The sequence below is a fragment of the Chenopodium album genome, chromosome 10, assembly GCF_948465745.1.
Source record: "Chenopodium album chromosome 10, dcCheAlbu1.1, whole genome shotgun sequence".
Lineage (NCBI taxonomy): Eukaryota > Viridiplantae > Streptophyta > Magnoliopsida > Caryophyllales > Amaranthaceae > Chenopodium > Chenopodium album.
The window spans coordinates 36,620,703-36,640,138 of NC_137843.1; the positions used below are offsets into that span (position 1 = coordinate 36,620,703).

A 19,436-nucleotide genomic window follows, 5' to 3' on the forward strand; every position below is an offset into this window, starting at 1 on the left:
TTGATTTGAAGAGGAATAGCTAACCTTTATTATCAAGCTAGATTTCATAGTAGTTTTTAATGACACGAAAAATTGATTTGGAAGCTATTATTATCGATTGATCTTGTTTTTCGATTTTCCTCTGAAGTCATTTGTAGAGACATCTGGCTTGACCCTAGGAAATAGCTCTTTGAGTGATTTTGATTGAAAATATCGTTTTCCCTCGCATTGCTTGATTGATCGAATTCCCGATAAATTAGCAAGTTTATCACGAGTGCATGTGGATGCTAAATTCCCTATTGCTTTAATAATTAAATTCTATTTGTTAGTTTTGATTGAGTTGATTCGATATTATAGCTTAGACCAACCCATTGTTTTAAGACCTTTGGAATAGCTTAGCTTGAGACCTTAGCAAATACCATTTTCCCTTGGGTTCGACCTGGACTTACCCATATACTTAATGTTGGGTTTGGTTTTATAAATTTTGTTTTGATCGGGGAATCTTAGTAACCAACGACCTAGGTTTCAACCGCATAAAAAAATGGCGCCGTTGCCGGGGAAGGCATGGTAATTTGCTATTTTTTATTGAGTCCATTTCATTTATTTGAAAAACACAAAAAGATTTTATTTCTTTAGGCTACATTTGTAGCCGTGCTATTGATGTGTTGCTTTGAGATTTGTATGCGTAAGGCACGAAATCGAAATTTAGTGCCATTTGATCCGGAAATTGAGAGGACTATAACAAGGATAAAGGTTGCCAATCATTCCTTAAACTCAAGTCCCCCAAGAGAGGAAATCCATCAAGAAGAAGAAGAAGAATGAGAAAGCATGGGTGCTAATCCGAGAGTAGCATTGAAGGAGTTGGGAACTCCGGGAGCTTATAGGTTTGAAAGCGAAATTGCTCCTCCTACGACACCGGAAAATGAATTTGAATAAAACCGGCGATGATTACTTTGATAGAGAGGCGTCAATATAGTGGTGCAAAGCATGAGAGTCCCCTCAACCATCTTAAGGAATTTGGGAAGTATTGTAATACCATCAAGGTGAATGGGGTTTCTCAAGAGTTCATTCCGCTTAAACTTTTCCCATTCTCTCTTAGTGGACGTGCTTTAGAGTTGTTGGACAAAAAGGTGAAGCCAAACTCTTTGAGAACATGGGATGAAGTGACTAAGGAGTTTCTATCTCGATTCTATTCACAAATGAAGGCGGCCAAAACAAGAGCTCTCATTCAAAGTTGCAAGCAAAAGCCGAATGAAAGTCTTTATAATGTATGGGAAAGGTATAAGGAGTACCAAAAAGAGTGCCCACACCATGGGATTCCCACGTATCAAATCATCCAAATCTTCTATGGAGGGTTAAGCCCTCAAGGAAAGTCTTGCTTGGATGCCGGTGCCGGAGGCCCTATCATGAACAAAACAGAGGATGAAGTGGTGGACTTAGTTGAAGATGTGGTAAGGTATTACATGGATTGGCAAGAAGGTGAGAGAGAGTCGACAAGAAAAAGCGGTTCAACGGTTTATTCAATCAACCATCTCAATGCCATCAACAATTTGTCCTCACAAATCTCAAACTTGGGAAAGGAGATTACCACAATTAAGGCAAAGCTTGAGAGTGCTTCTTCACAAGTACCAATTTTTCCCTCCCACAATAAAGGGAGAGGTACATCTTCTAACTCTACTCCTCTTTCAACTTCGAATAATATGCCAAATGGATGTGTGTTTTATGATGTATGTGGGTCATATGACAATGATGCTTCTAACTGTCCACATGCATTTGAAAATTGTGATGATGTTGACAATAATGATTGTGAGCAAGTTAACTTTGTTTCGAATAACAACAATGGACAAAGATTTGATTGACCAAGGAACTTTGGGAATAGAAATGCTCACCAACAAGGGAACTTTGACAATTATAACAATGGTGGTTATAGAAACCAAGGAAATCAAAATTTTCGAAGGAACTATAATAATCAAGGCTATAATATCAAAGCCAAGGTCAAGGGTATGGAAACCAAAGCCAAGGACAAGGCTATGGTAACCACTACCAAAACAATGGCCAAAATCAAAACCGGGGTAATTGGAGCAACCAAAATTGCGGATATGTTCAAAACAACAATCAAAGGGGACCCCCATTCGGATTTACTCCAAGAACTCAAGGTAATGGTGAGAATTTTTATGCTCAACCTTCATCTCCTAGAACTACCTTGGAAGAAATCATCGAGAACCAAACTAAAATTTTGAACTCTTACATGTCGGTAAGTGATAAAAAGTTCAATGAGATGATATCACACAACAAGATGCTTGAAACACAAATCACTCAATTGGCGAATACCTTGAAAGAGAATGTGAATGTTAGCCCTTCTTCTTTACCCTCACATGGAGTTGAAACTATGAAACCCGTCTATTCTTCACCACAAGGAGTGGGAAAGTGCTTGAAGAGAGAGTTTCTAGGAAGAGTGAGGAAGGTGAGTGATTCAAGTGAGGAAAAAGTAATTGATGTGTCAAAGAAGCTAAGTAAAGAAGCCTAAGAGGAAGAGAAGAGTGATGAAAAAGTGCAAGAGGAAGTGATCAAGCCTAAACTTCCATATCCCCAAAAGTTTTTGAGAAACAAAATTGATGAACAATTTGGGAGATTTCTTGACATGCTTAGGGAAGTTCATCTTTTAATCCCTGTCACCGAAGCCATGACCCAAATGCCAAGATATTCTGATTCCTTAAGGAAATCTTGAGTGGCAAGAGAGAGTGCAATGAGATTGATTCAATAAAGGTTGGGGAATGTTGTAGCGCTTTAATTCACAATGATCTACCCAAGACAATGAAAGATCCAGGTAATTTCTCTATCCCTTGCAAAATCAATAGAAAATTATTTCAAAACGCTCTTTGTGGTATTGGTGCTAGTGTTAGCATCATGCCTTATTCGGTCTTTAGGGAGCTTAAGCTGGGTGAGATTCTTCCAACCAACATGACCTTGCAATTGGCCGAGCGATCTATTAAGTTTCCAAAGGGAAGAGTTGAGGATGTCCCCCTAAGATTGGAGAGTTCACATTTTTGGTTGATTTTATTGTGCTTGAGATAGCGGAAGATGACAACATACCTATCATCTTAGGGAGACCTTTCTTAGCTACTTTGGGAGCTTTGATAGATGTGAAGGGTGGCCTTATAACTTTGAGGGTTTGTAACAATAAGGCTAGTTTTGAGCGTAAATCGATGCATGAATCTTTGTCTTTTGTGAATGGAATTATGTGCATCAATTCATTGCATTCCAATGATAATGTATGCATGATTCTTTCTTCGACTAACAATATTCACGAGGTTTATGATGATGTGCCTTTGAGTGTTGAAAGCAAGAAGGTTAGTGAAGAAAACAAGGAGCTTTTAAAGCTTGTAGATGAGGAGGTGATTGATATTCCTCCATGGCGCGGGCTACATTGCCCGCGGGTGCGGAAAATGTGCACTTTGTGAAGAATTAAGGCAGGAAATTCCCGTGGTCGTGCCGCAGGCAGGCTGCGGGCACGGCGCAAATGGAGAGAGCGCGACTTAAAGGAGAGACCGCGAACCCCTAAAGCAGCTTGGGAGCAGGGGATTTTCCGCGCCATTGCTGCGGGCGCGGGCTACAGTGGCCGTGGGCGAGGCACTTGCCAAGACAGCCCGTGGAGTTTGTTATATCCTTCGTACCCATTTTTCCGCGACCGCGAGAATTAAAGGGGAAGCATGCTTGATTGATGATCATTCATAGTTGTTGGTTCTTAATTAATTGAATTGTTGCAATAAAATTGGTTAATATAGTTATGCATGTGATTGATTTGAATAGGAGTGATCAACCTTGATGATTAATCTAGATTGCATTGTAATTTCCAATGACATGAACCCTTGATTTAGGAATTTATTAAATTTGATTATGATTTTCCTTGTTAGTCATTCATAGTGAACCCTAGCTTGACTTATATGAGATAGCTCTTGAATCCTATTGATTGCAACTATTGCTTTCCTTTGCAACGTTTGAATCGATTGAGTTGTCTTTGTTTGGCATGATCATTGAGATTACATGAGGAACCTTAATCCCTAATGTTTATCATATGGATTTTCTTCATTGCTTAGTTGATTGAAACCTTAGTACACCTCGAATTACCTCTAATTCTTCGAAGTAGCTTAACTATAGGCTATAGCAATCTCCCCCTCATTCCTTGTGGTTCGACTTGGACTTTCCCTATATTAGGAGTAAGTTTGATTTTCTTTATTGTTTAATTGGAGGTGCTTTAGATTTCAACGACCTAAAATACTCCACATCACTTAACCAGTTTTCTAGTATGGTTAGGTCAGGATCCTCCTGATAGGTTGGTGGCTTGCTTTGTGCCACCTTCTTGAAAAGCTCTCGCTGAGCATCCCCATTGTTGGTTGAATTCCTTGCCAATTGTTGGGAAACAGCTGCCAATTATCTCGTAACTTCACTCAACTCTCCTCCATCATTGTTGCTACCACTTCCTCCTGCCATTTTTCTTAGCACGAATTAAGAACATACACAATAAATTTGAAGCTAGCAAATTGGGATAGCAAAAGCTATGATTCCCTAAATTTGTAGCTTTATAAACCATTTATTGATTGCTAACCAACCATATATTAAATAAAGAATTACATTAATAAATAAAAACAATTCCCATGGATACCTAGAGCTTAGAAATGAATTATTGGATTGTTTTGATGGAGAAATGGCTCGTTGGATTAGCAACATGAAAGGAATGATTTGGAAACAAAATGAATTAATTGTCAACGAAATGATTTAATTGACAAAGATTAAAATGGAATTTTTTTTATTGCTGAGTAAGAAGATGAATGGAATACAAAAATAAAAATGAGTTCTAATAACTTATGTAACTACATAAGTTTACTGACTCATTGTGGACATGCCACTTATTATTTTACTGAAACTGAAATAAACAATATGCGAAAACGAATCTAAGAATCCTAAAAGGAATGAAACTACAAAAATCTAATCCTTTCGAACATTTTCCCTGTTATCATTTGATTGTTTGTAGCTTCTAGGATCGAATTCAGGGTCATCGTCTTCCTCCATTGTTTCAGGTGACTCTGGTTATTCCTTAACTTGAACGAACTCCTCCTCTTCCTCATCGTCAGATGAAATATCGATTACGATTGGGGTTGGAGGTGGATTTAGATTAAAAATCTCCGTAATGGAACTGTTAATGGTATTGTTACTCTCTTTCATCATCTCTCCTTATTCTTGCTCTCCAATATTCCCTTCTTGATCACCCTGAGTAGAAGAAGAACTTCCTAATTGTTGGCTAGATGAAGGGGGATTATTCCTCGCTGGATCATCATGGTAGTAGTTTGGATATAGAATGTGAAAACACTCACAATGATATTTCTCTACTCTAATGAGGTAAGATATCAAGTATAATTTTGATACCACTAACCATAATAATCTTTGTATTTAGTGTAATTTGGAACATCCCCCTGTAGACACCTAAACATGTCTCCCTGAAACCAAACTCGTTGATGAACGACCTTTCACCGCCATTATTGGTCGGGTTGAGTATTTAATCCCGGGAGTGCTTAAAGTCCGTGTTCAATCAAACTCAGTTCACAAAATAGTTAACGAATCAGTCCTAATGTTTACTCAAAGCATAGTCCAATTTTTATTTTAGCCTATACCCTTTTTTTTTAATTTCGTATTAATTAGTAATTGAGCCCAATTAATGAATAATAAACCTAAATAGCCTGAAATTAAGAAATGTTACATAAAAATACCGAGCTTAGTTAGGTTAAAAATGAATTTGGACGTAATTTTAAGAAAACTATTAACCGTGATACGACGGCATTTACCGGGCCACGGTGGGAGCTGCCGTGTCACGGCATCTTGTACCGTGTCACAGTACACACATACCGTGACACGGGAATCTTTCATGTTTACTCCACGTACCAAACTCACGTGTTATATCATTTTTCGCGTATTTAGGGCGAATTTAATTATCGCGCCATGGTAGGGTCTGCCATGTCATAGTACCCTTTGTCGTGTCGCGAAAGACGTGCTGTGTCACGGTGCCGAAAATTAGGGTTTTTATCCTTTCTAGGGTTACGTGTGATCCCCTACTCATTTCTCCTATAAATATGACCCTCATTTCTGTAGTTCGAGGCATTAGTTAATTCTCTCTTCTCTCTTCTATGCTCTAGCCTAAACACTAGCCTACCTTATTCTTCTAAAATACTTCCTTTAAGCACTCCAAGGAGTCCAAACTTTACCCGAGGTTCCATCCTTAAACCAAGGCGTGAAAGGTAGAACAGTTTGAGGGTTTGGCCCCAAATCAACTCTATTTAATTCAATTTTAATTATTGTTTTATTTATTTTCTTAAAGTTACTAACGCATTAATTATTTTATAGTTGCAATTAAACGAAATCAAAGTAAGGAATCATGTTCCTTTTATTTCTATTATTCTAACGATTTTTATTATGTTGGTCATATATTAATTGTTGGATTATTGTTAAATTGCTTCCAATATTAATGTTAATTCTATTGATCACCATATTGCATGTTTAAAGGAAATATGTAATTGAAAATCACGCCTAATAAGATAATTTGGATAACCGGTTTAGGTTCCTTTTAATCTTGTTATTTAATTAAGTGATCACAAATATTTTAGAATTATATGCTGCATTAATATTCAACAAATTTAACATAATTATAGTTTGGAGTGAATTGAATATTTTGTTTGCACGCCTTTGAGATCGCGGGGAATACTTTTCACTATAAGAATCGAATAGAGGCCAATACGGGCGACTGTGACTCCATGAGTCACTTCGTACCATCATCCCCGATCCTCCGTTCATGGTTCCGAACCATATGGAGTTAGTACAATTTTCCAGATTTGCGTCCAGGGAAATTCCAGTGTCGCGGTATGTGTAGCGTGACACGTCAAAGTCCACCGTGGCGCGGCACGTGGCGCCATGTCATGGTTTACTTTTTTTCGAAATACGTGAGGAATTGCGGAAAATACACGAAAAATACACCGTGACACGGTGGAGTACCGTGTCACGGCAACAAGCACCGTGCCAGGTCACTTCTTGCCGCGTCGCGGCAATTTAGCTGCTACGCGGTAATTCTAGTTTTTTACGAGTTTTTAAAACGATAACTTTGGATCCGTAACTCGGAATAAGACAAATAATATATCATTAGAAATCTTATCACGTCTTCTTTCCATCCCAATTTAAATCAGGTCAAAATCATTTGTAGATTTTAAGATATGGCCGTTTTAGTGAAAGGGTGTCGGTTTTGGGTCGAGTTTAGTATTTTGCTCATATCTTCTTCGTTTTAAATCGGAATTGGGCTTATAATATATTGTTTGAAAGCTTATTTCAATGGCTATCCAAAAAAATATTAATTGGATCCAAATTTATAGGGTCACAAAATCAGTTTCTCTCGGTTTTGTGATGTGGACACGAAAAGAGGAAAACAAGTTATTGTTTAGGGAAATAAGCTAGGAATTGGATTGGTTTATGAAATGTATTGAATGGAAACATGGATTTAAGCACTCCGAAGATTAAATACTCAACCCAAACAATAATGGCGGTGAAAGGTTGTTCATTATCGGGTTTAGTTTTGGGGAGACCTTTTTAGGTGTCTACGGAAGCCCCCACTTTGACTGAGTTTGTAGAAACGTCAATTTCGAAAACGATAGTCAAAGTAGTCAATAAGGACACAGAATGATTTAAGACGTTCTGCGATCCTAAATCACTCTGTATACGCCGATACCTGTAGAAAAATGTTAGTTCCACAGATAAAAGAGTAAAGGGACAGAATGCTTATCTGACACCATTGTATCGGTGGCAAATATGTTCGACAGTATCTGACACCAGTGTATCGGTGACATATATGTTTGGTAGATTTCTATGCTTGAAGAAATCCACCAGATGATGTTTGTTGTGATACTTTCCATGCTTGAGGAAAGTCGACAAATGATATAATCGCTGACTTCTTCGCCTTAAGAGGTGGCAACGACCAACAGTTTTCCATGGCTAAGGAAAAAATTATCTGATGATGAGATTGCAAGTCTCTGTGTATTGAAAACCTTGCGCCGTGAATCATCTTTGCTTGGGAGATGATCACTAAAAATGATGATCGTTCGATTGTCCCCGAACGCGGGCTATAGTTGATTCGCTTGTCCCCGAACGTGGGCTGTAGATGGTTCGCTTGTCCCCGAACGTGGGCTATATATGGTTCACTTGTCCCCGAACGTGGGCTGTAAATGGTTTGCTTGTCCTCGAACGCGGGCTGTAGATGGTTCGCTTGGCCCCGAACGTGGGCGTTAGATGAGATCTGCAAAATGAAATTTGCCAAAGGACCCGTATAGACTGCGATTGACTTGACCAAGCTTGGCTTGAGACGACATGACATGTGTATGACTTGTGATTGTGTGTATGTGTATGATTTGAGTGTGTGCACAGACACAAGCAACCGAAAATGCAAAAATTTTCAGTCTTTTTTGTCATAAGTGGAGGGTACCGACTTTCTCCCGAAAAAGAAAGACGTGAAAAATGAAGTTTTGTTTTATTCCCTCAATGAAAATTTTGAAAAAGTTTTTGAACTTCCCCAAAAGAAAAGACATGAAGAAGGGAAGAAGTTTTAAACTTCCTCGTTGAGCAAGACGAAATGAATCGTATGGATTGAATTGCCAGTCTTGAAAATAATGTATACATGATGCATGTTCTTAGGCCAAGAGGCTAAGGACAATTCCATCATGTGACACGCTAGATGAATGAGCTTAGGTCATGGAGCTAAGCATCATATATGGTGTAAAGAAACGATCTTGAACGTCATTGAGGTCTGGAAGCTAAGCACGTATATAGATGAAGTGATTATAGCATAATGAACGTTACTTAGGTCAAGGAGCTAAGCACGATATGCTTTGTATGATTACAAATCATTGATATATAAATGTGGCTCAACACATTATGCGATGCGTGAAACAATGAATATTGCTCAAGTTAGGAAGCTAAGCAAGTATATAATGTTTCTTCCAATGAATGTTGTCTTGAAAGATGATGAAGCATGTGCGGTAGGAAAACAAGATTTCATAATAAAGGGTTCCTAAGGGAAAGATGATATGGCTATGTATGCGTGAGTGATGTGTGTGGTAGTGTTACTAAGGTGAGGCTGCAAAGGCTATGGTGATGGAAAGAGATGAGAGAAGAGCCCAAATGGTTACCCTCTAGGCTAGGTAGGCTAAATTATGTAGGTTCAAGCCCGCAAGTCTAGATCTAGATGGATAGGGTCATAGGGATAAGCATTGGATATTCGATGACTCGATCATGCATATGAATGTGGCCGCACCTTAATGTGAGGTTGCCTACGTATCCGTTAGGAATCAGGCCTAACGTAGCTCTAACCGAACTTTGCACAAGTGAATGTACACCTCAAAGAGGTCTATCAAGGGTTGTAATGTGGTTAAGCTGAAGGTTTAAGGAAGAAAGGGGTAAAAGGCTCAAGACCCGAGTGAAGCCCCCAAGATATGCAATTGTGTATTTGAAAATTTGGACTTTGCAAGTTTTATTTTTCATATAGTTTTCTTATTTGAATTTTTTTTTTCATTCTTTTGAATGAATATAGGCAATCTTAAATCATGCGGTCCATCACTCACTTAGCATTCATGTTTCTCAGGCACGGTACCAAGCACTCGATCAGAGACGCAATTTGAGACGTGTTCATATCGAAGACATTGGAACACTTGCCTTTAAACATTGTTTTTTTTTTATTTGCTTATTCTTTTTATTTTTTTATTTGAACTTGCTTTCTGACTGTTACACAAATTGCACACCTTCCCATCCCAAGGTTAAGTGAATGTGGGTTGAATAAATAAGGTTAATCATTGGACGAGGCTCAAAGTGGTTGACAAAGAAATGGATATGTGATTGAATGGTTAATAGGGAATGATAGTGTTGCAAAGGTGCCTCAAGTCATTGGTGTACCTTGTGTTTAGTTCGGTAATTGATTTTTTTTTCTGATCGAGATGTAAATAATACTTAATTTACTGATGAAAATGGTGAATAAGCTAACAAAATTATCAAATTATAGGAAGGGAAATCTATGCTAGACTTTAATTGAAGAAAGGGAACTAATAAAAAGAAGAAATCATGAAATCTCGCGCGAAGGGCTTGCTGTGCGCCTTGTCTTCATTACTGCTTGTCACTTCTTACCACCTGGAGGGATGAGAAGTTTGTTGGCATCTACTAAGTCTTGAATGGCTTCCTTCAATCACCAGCATTGTTTTGTAGAGTGATCCCTTCCTTGATGGTACGTGCAATGGGCATTGGGATTCCATTTGGCGCTCCTTTCTTCACGTTTTGGCTCTGGAAATGGCCCAATAGGTGCGATCTAGCCTTGAGCGTAGAGGCAATCAATGGCCGCATCATAAGTCATTCCTAGAGGAGTGTAAGTTCTCCTTTTCTTGGGAAATGGAGCATCAAGAGCTAACACTTCATTGAGATCAGCTTAGCTTATATTGTTGGTAGTATTTTCGTGCTTAGAAGACGAAGAAGAAGGAAGGTCGTTCTTCTTGTTTTTCCAAGTGTTATTATTGCTACTACCAGCAGTCTTCATTAGCTCATCCTTGATATTGATGCCGATGTTGTATACAGCTTCGAAAGTGTTTAGTGGAAGAAATTTGAGATGTTCCACTATGGTCAAGTTTATTTGGTGTCAAAGGGTGTATGCCAACAGCCGGCTCCGCGAGTTCATGATGAAATCAAACTCGACTCCATGGTTTGGGTGGATTTAATAACTCGGATGAACCCTTATTGCCATGAGCATTTTTGGGTTGATAGATTTTAAATTCCCCGGGGCTAAGACGTATGTAGAACACACACGTTTTTTCAGAAAAATCGAAGGAAGCTGACTGTGATAAGAGAAATAAGGCCACTGGAAGGATTTCAAAACTGCCGCGACACGGCAGAATTTACCGTGTCCCGGTGCTGGACACCGTGTCAAGGTGCCCTGCGCCGTGACACGGCAAGCTCTGCCGTGGCGCGGCTGTTAGGAAATATAACTGGTGCCCCTATTTTCTTCGTTCACAACCAGGTTATCCAATTTTTCATACGGGACAGACCTGGAATACGACGTTAAAACGTCTTTGCATATGAAAAAATGCCAATTTAATCACAGGAATATTCTCAAGAATCTTTCAAGTCTCATCCACTCGTCTTAATTAAATACCGATCACTCAAATCGATAAATAACCAAGAATCCTCCCCAGTGGAGTTGCCAAATTGTAGGTGTCGTTCGAAGTGCGCCTACGTTAAGCATGTTGTGAATATGCTTGGCTCTCATAGGAAGTGGGAATTTACATAATACAATTAGGGACAAGGAAAGTAGGGAGCTGCCAACAAGTTTTTTTAAGGAACTTGTAAACCGTTCACGGATCATTTAAGGCAACCACGATTAAGGGACAACGAAAGGCAAGAGCGATTGACCCGTGAAGGTTACACCTCATTCATAATCCATGAGATTGCTAACTCCATATGGTTCAGAACCACGAAAGGAGGATCGGGGATGATGGTACGAAGTGAGTTATAGAGTCACATTCGCCCGTATTGGCCTATACTCGATTCTTATAGTGAAAAGTGCGTGATTCCTGCGATCTCAAATGCATGCAAACAAAGATTCAATTTGCTCCAAACTATTATTAAGCTAAATTGGTTGAATATTAATGCAACACATAATTCTAAAATATTAGGGATCACTTGAATTAATAACAAGATTAATAAGGAACCTAAACCAGCCGTCCAAATTATCTTATTAGGCGTGATTTTCAATTACATATTCCCTTTAAACATGCAATATGGTGATCAACAAATATAGTAAAAATCAACATTAATATTGGAAGCAATTTAACAATAATAACGTTAGTCAAATCAAATATAAATTAACCTAATTATGATACTAGCAATATAAAAATAAAATAAGTAATTAAAATAATTAATTACTCACATTACGCGCGTTCCTTAAAATTGCTACATCATGAATAAATTGTTAAGTTCAACAAAATATAAATTAGATGGAAATTAAATTAAATTAAATGTAGAGTTAATTTGGTCCAAACCATCAGTTAATTCTACCTTTCACGCCTCGGTTTAAGTACGAAACCTCGGGTTAAGTATGGACTCCTTGGAGTGCTTAGGGAAGGAATAATGTAATTAGAATTGCAGGTTAAAGGTTTAGAATATGAGAGAGAGAGAAGATAATAATTTTTGGTGTAGAAGAGAGGAATATAGAATGATTTGGTGCCCCGAGCTGTAGAAAGGAGGGGGTATTTATAGAGAAATGAGTAGAGGAACACATGGATCCCTAAAAAGATAAAACCGTAAATATGGGTGCCGTGACACGTCAGGGATTTGCCGTGAAACGGAAAAATATGCCGCGATGCGGAAAAATAACTACCCTAAGAAGATAAAACGCGTGCAGGTCTTACACGGAGAAAACACGAGAAAATCCCGTGACACGGCACACGTACCGTGACACGGCAGAAAATGTCGTGACGCGGCAATGTCAACCGTGGTGCGGCACGCGGCGTCCTGTCACAGTGTACAATTTTCTAGATTTGCGTCCAGGGAAATTCCCGTGCCACGGTATGTGTATCGTGACACGGAAGGAAATGCCATGACGCGGCAAAGTCCACCGTGTCACGGTATATGTATCGTGATTTCGAAATGTGCGAGGAATTGCGGAAAATACAGGAAAAATGCACCGTGACACGGTGTGGAGTACCCTGTCACGTCAACAAGCACCGTGCCATGTCACTTCTTGCCGCGTCGCGGCATTTTAGCTGCTGCGTGGTAATTCCAGTTTTTTACGCGTTTTTAAAACTACGATAACTTTTGATCTGTAACTCGAAATAAGGCATACAATATATCATTGGAAATATTATCAAGTCTACTTTCCATCCCAACTAAAAGAAGGTCAAAATCATTTGTAGATTTTATGATATGGCCGTTTTAGTGAAAGGTTGTCGGTTTTGGGCCGAATTTAGTATTTTTCTCATATCCTCTTCGTTTTAAATTGGAATTGGGCTTATGATATATTGTTGGAAAGTTTATTTCAAGGCCTGTGCAACCAAATAATAATTGTATCAAAATTATAGGATCACAAAATCTATTTCTCTCGGTTTTGTGATGTGGACACGAAAAGAGGAAAACAAGTTCTGGTTTAGGGAATTGAGCTAGGAATTGGATTGGTTTATGAAATGTATTAAATGGAAACATGGATTTAAGAACTTCAATGATTAAGTACTCAACCCGACCAATAATGGCGGTGGAAGGTTGTTCATCATCGAGTTTGGTTTTGGGGAGACATTTTTAGGTGTCTACAACGAGTCAATCGTTGTTGCCTATCGTTGTCCCTTAATCGTGATTGCCTTAAATGATCCGTGTACGGTTTACAAGTTCCTTTAAAACTTGTTGGCGACTCCCTACTTTCCTTGTCCCTAATTGTGTTCCCTAATCGTATATGTCAATTCCCACTTCCTAAGAGTGCCAAGCATACTTACACATGCTTATGTAACCGCACTTCAAATGACGCCTACACCCCCGGTAGATAGAAATCATAAAACTTTTCTTTGACAACAAGGTATGGGGGTTCATCCGGAAGACAATGGACATTCATAGCAGAAAATCGATCCGGAAGGTCATAAAGCGTGTTTCCTAAGACATCACGCAGGTAAGAACAATAGAATCGGATTTTCTTGACATAATCGAATGGATGTTCATTGTTTTTCTTAACTAAAGTGCCAATTTGGGAATGTTTGCTAGGAGAGATCAGCATCCTGTAAAGGAAAAGGCTTAGCAATAATTCCCTTCCCAAAGAAAGCAAAATAATACAGTTCTTACATGAATAAGGGTTAATGTTCAATCAAACAATCTCATCTATTTCTAATCACATAATCACATGATTTCCAATCAATTCAAATGTTAAACATCATAACCTAAATATTAATGTGATGAGTGTCATTTATGGCATTCATTTAGCTTCTTTTAGGATGATTTTTCATTGCGCGCCTAGGACATCAAAGTCGGTGTTGAACCCACCGTAAAAGCCTCTAGTGACTGCCTCCCCCAACATGAATCATATGGAACGCACGAGAGCATCAACGAGTGAACAAAAGACCTCTCCCTTGCTCCTAGGTAAGGCCACGCACGAGGGAGTAGCCTGCTTCATCCTGTTTTGTATCCTTTTTGTTGCGACCGCGCTTTGGGATGAGAGGCCGCACCATTTGAAGTTCTTTTTGGACGTCTAACTAACTTCTCCTTAGTTAGTTTTACTATATATAGAATTCTTTTATTTCTTAAGAAAGAAGAAGCTTTTGATTTAGTTTTTGATAGATTTTGATTAGAATTTTAGAGAGAGAAGCTCAAGATTTTAGAGATTTTGTTCTTAGATTTTAGATAAAGAAACTTGGTGTTAATGATTGTTACATTTTGATCTTCATTCCTCTATGATATTGATCAATGTTTTGTAAGAATTCTTTCCTTTTCAATGCAATTTTATGTTTGATTTTTGATATATTGTTGAATTTCACTAGTTTTGTTTGATTAGATTATTGATATTTGGATCAAAATGTTGATAATGAAATTGATGATTACTTTTGTTATGCTTTTAAAATTTGCAATGTGTAGTGAGTAGTTCCTTTGGTAGGGAAGTGGTGAAGCATGTATTAGTGATAATGTATAGCTAATTTGGGGTTTTTGATTGATTTGATGATGCGATTAAATTGGTTGATGAAATTTGTGCATGTGTTTGATTTGAAGACGAGTAGCTAACCTTGATTATCAAGCTAGATTGCATAGTAGTTTTCAATGACGCGAAAAATTGATTTGGAAGCTATTATTATCGATTGATCTTATTTTGCGATTTTCCTTTGAAGTCATTTGTAGAGACATCTAACTTAACCCTAGGTAAAAAGCTCTTTGAGTGATTTTGATTGCAAATATCGTTTTCACTTGCATTGCTTGATTGATCAAATTCCCGACAAATTAGCAAGTTTATCACGAGTGCATGTGGATGCTAGATTCCCTATTGCTTCGATAATTGAATTCTATTTGTTAGTTTTGATTGAGTTGATTTTAAAATATAGCTTAGACCAACCCATTGCTTTAAGACTTCGGGATAGGTTAGTTTGCCACCTTAGAAAATACCGCTTTCCCTTGGGTTCGACTCAGACTTATACCTATACTAAGGGTTGGGTTTAGTTTTATAAATTTTGTTTTGATCAGGGAATCTTAGTAACCAACGACCTAGGTTCCACTCGCGTCATAATGCATACAAGAACATAATTATTTCTAACTTGTATGCCTAAATTCTTTCGTACCCAAACTCACCAACACGCTTTTAAAAACTTTTAACACATAATACTTACCTCAATTATTGCTTTCTTGGTAAATGAACAAACTAAAAATATTTTAGACTCTTCTTTTTAAAATTTATTTTTGAAAATATGCACCGAAAAGGGGCCAAAATATTTGGCCACCCTACAAAAAAATTTCGGACAACCTCCAAAAATAAAAATAAAAAAATTCGGATGTTCCTCTTATAAAAAGAAATCCGGACTTCTTCAAAGAAAAATAAAAAATTCGGACCCTAAAATAAATAAATAAATAAAATATTTGGTCCTCTTAAAACAAAATAAAATAAAATAACTCACTTTCAAAATTACTTAATTAAATAAGCATTTGGCCAAGTTTAAAACAAAACAATTTTAAAACATGTTTTTGCTTTAATGGTAATAAAAATCTCAACCAAAGCTCCCAGATACCACTTTGGAACACCCTAGAAATTTCTTCCCTTAAAAATACATGTTTTGCTCTTTACAAATACGCATTAGGAAAATCTAAGACATTACCGCCACCGTGAAAACGATTAAGGAAAATATCAAAGACACACAGCGGAAGACTCTTTTCAAAATCATTCAAAACAATTCAACTTAATAGTCAAACCAAACGAAAGTAAAGTCAAACAAATGTCAAACATAACCAACCTATAACTTGTAACCATTGCAGGCCCGTATTAAAATCGAACAAATACTTAAAAACCTTTGCGTTAGTCTCATAAGCATAGCACATAATAATAATTAAAGCGTTAACCCACATCCTAAACTTAGGAAAACTAAGCAAGATTCGCTCTTCACTCATGCCCGTCATTAATATGCTTTATCACCTGAAAAGCTTCTCTCTACTTGTCCCCACTACTCGCCATTAGTAATGGATCGTCATAGGGAAAAGGTAAATACAAGGCCAAATAAACATACAAACATACAATTAGCAAAGCTAAGTACATAAGCGTACAGAAACACACTATCATGCTTTAGTCCTATCAATTACACAACTAACCTTGTTGCACATGTTTTCAAGCATAAAACATACAACATGAACATTCGCCACATCACTAAATTATTTATTTTGCTTGATTACGCATCGAACGGGTTTCCCCCTAACCTGCCCCAATAAGGGGTACTAACACGGGAGATAACCGCGCCATTACAAAATAAACTACTCATAAGTGGCGGAATTCCTGTGCATAATAGAAAAGAATATACAACGTCCTATACTCTCAGTAGAAGTTATGGTAAAATATATGATAAGTGTCATTTATGGCACTTTTAGGCTAGGTTTTCTTTATAGTTTTATTCCCATTTTTAGTCCTTTTTGTCGTGTTTTTACATAATAATGCTTGCTTTGCATGTTTGTGTGTAAGTTTAGAGAAATGCATGTTTGTATTGGTTTTCTTGTCATTTTGTTCATTTCTCGTCTACTTCTCTCGATTCTTTTTTTCCTTGATTTGTTTTGTAGGTATATTGAGTTTCCCGAGGTATGATAGCCAAGAAGAAAGCTCAAGTGCGTTCAAGAAAGTTAATGGAGCAAAGTTCGGGATTCCGAGAGCGCAATTCAAGTTAGCTCCGCGAGCTCGAGGGCCTTGGAAGTTATGCTTTGGCTCAAGGTATTCTAATGCTTGGAAGATAGAGGAGCTGCCCTTCTCACAAGCATCGCCTCGAGTGCACTAATGATAAGGATGCTCGGGATCACGGAGATTGATCAAGCAAGCGAACGAGGCAAGGCCACGAGCACTAAGAAGGGGTGCGCGCGGGGCACATGGGGTGTGTGCGCGCAGACCCACCTGTGCGCACGCGCGGCTTGGTGGTGCGCGCGCACCAGGCGCTTGCCCCCTTCGCTCGTTTTGTCTATTTATACCCTTAATCTTTTCCTTTTTAGGGGGGACGACTTAATTTTGTACTTGACACTTATTTTCCAGATTTAGTAGAGAGAGAAAGTAGAGAGAGAAGCTTAAGATTACTTTATTGTACTTGAATTTGATCTTGGATTTCACTTTGATCTTGGATTTCTTCTTCTCATCAATGAAAGTTTGTGAGATTTCTTTCCCTTGAATTTACTCTTATTGTAATTTCCTTTAATTTTTAAATGTTTGATTTGAATTTCTTTCCTTGCTTTGGAATTCGTTGAGCGATTGAATTCCTTCTTGATTGAACTTTAAATGAATATGATTTTTATTGTATTTATTTTGTTTTTAAATTTCACCATGATTAGTGAGTAGATTATTTGCTAGGGAGAAGGGGAAGCATGCTAGATTGATGATTTTTGCTAGTTGATGATCCTTGATTGATTGAATTATTGCAATTAAATTGGTTGACATGGTTGGGCATGTGATTAATTAGACTAGGAGTGATCAACCTATAAGATTAATCTAGATTGCATTGCAAATTTCAATGACATGAACCCTTGATTTGAGAATTGCTTTAATTGATTGGTTTCGATTGTGATTTTCCTAACTAGCCATTTATAGTGAACCCTAGTTTGGCTTATAGGAGATAGCTCTTGAATTCCTTTGATTGCAACTATTGTTTGTCCTTTGCAACGTTTGAATTGATTGAGTGATCCTTCAATTAGCATAATCATTAAGCTTGCATATCGAACCAATATCCCGAGTGTTTAGTATATTGAATTTCTTGATTAATCTAGTTTTCTTGATACCTAGTTAAACCGCATCTTCCCTCAATCTTCGAAGTAGCTTGACCTAGGCTATAGCTTGCACCTACTCATTCCCTTGGGTTCGACTCTTGACTTACCATATACTCGTATTAGGTTGGTCGAGTGTTTATAAATTTTCTTTGGCTCTAGGAAAGGGTAGAAAACGACCTACTTTTCCCTATGTCAAAAATGGCGTCGTTGTCGGGGAGTGATATTGGTGCTTTGTTGTAGTTGTTGTGTCTATTTCATCTTTAATTGAAAATACAAAAAGATTTTCTTTTAGGCTACATTTATAGCCGTGCTACTAACCATTTCTTTTGAGATTTGATGCATAGAGCACGTGGTCGGTCACTAGTGCCATTGAATTCGGAAATTGAGAGAACTATTGCAAGGTTAAGGGGTGTAGACGATCTTTCAGCCCTAGCATTTCAAGTGAAGAAGAACCACAATAAGAGGAATAAGCAAGAATGGGAGAAAATCCAAGGGTGGCGTTCAAAGAATTGAGGATTCCCGGTGCATATAGATTTGAGAGTGGGATTGCTCCACCTACAACACGGGAAAATGACTTTAAAATAAGACCGGCAATGATCACTTTGATAGAGAGGCGAAAATTAAGTGGGGCCAAGCATGAAAGCCCGCTAAATCATCTCAAGGAGTTTGAAAAGTATTTCAATACTATCAAGGTGAATGAAATTTCCCAAGAATTCATCCGCCTCAAGCTTTTTCCCTTTTTCCTCATAGGGCGTGCCTTGGAATGGCTAGACAAGGAAGTCAAGCCGAATTCTCTAAGGACATGGGATGAAGTGACTAAGGAGTTTCTATCCCGTTTTTATCCACAAAAGAAAACAGCGAAGGCTGGAGCTTTGATTCAAGGTTTCAAGCAAAATCCTAGTGAAAGTCTCTATGAAGCATGGGAGAGATACAAAGAGTATCAAAGAGAATGTCTTCACCACAGAATTCCTACTTACCAAATTATTCAAATCTTCTATGGAGGCCTTAGTCCTCAAGGAAAATCATGTTTAGATGGAGGAGCCGGAGGTCCCATCATGAATAAAACGGAAGAGGAAGTGGTGGACATAATTGAAGACGTAGTGAGGTACTATAGAGATTGGCAAGATGGAGAAAGAGAGTCAACTAGCAAGAGTAGCTCTTCGGTGTACTCGGTTGATCATCTAAATGCAATCAACAATCTATCCTCACAAATGAAAAACTTGGGGAAGGAGATGTCCGCTATCAAGGCGAAGTTGGAAAGTGCTACCTACCAAGTTTCAAGTCTTCCCTCCCAATCTAAGGGGAGAGGTATGTCTTCTAATTCTCAACTCCCTCCCTCTTCTAATAACATGCCTAGTGGATGCTTGTTTTAAGATGATTGTGGGTCGTATGATCATGATGTTTCTAGTTGCCCTCATGCATGTATG

At 38.1% G+C, this 19,436-nt stretch overlaps 1 non-coding gene across 1 annotated transcript; it reads right to left on the reverse strand.

Annotated features, from left to right (window-relative positions):
• Positions 1–18,870: 18,870 nt before the first annotated feature.
• On the reverse strand, positions 18,871–18,976 carry LOC145565724 (small nucleolar RNA R71). Its single transcript, XR_014095104.1, has one exon. It is a non-coding gene; the product is annotated as a small nucleolar RNA R71 (small nucleolar RNA).
• Positions 18,977–19,436: the final 460 nt, after the last annotated feature.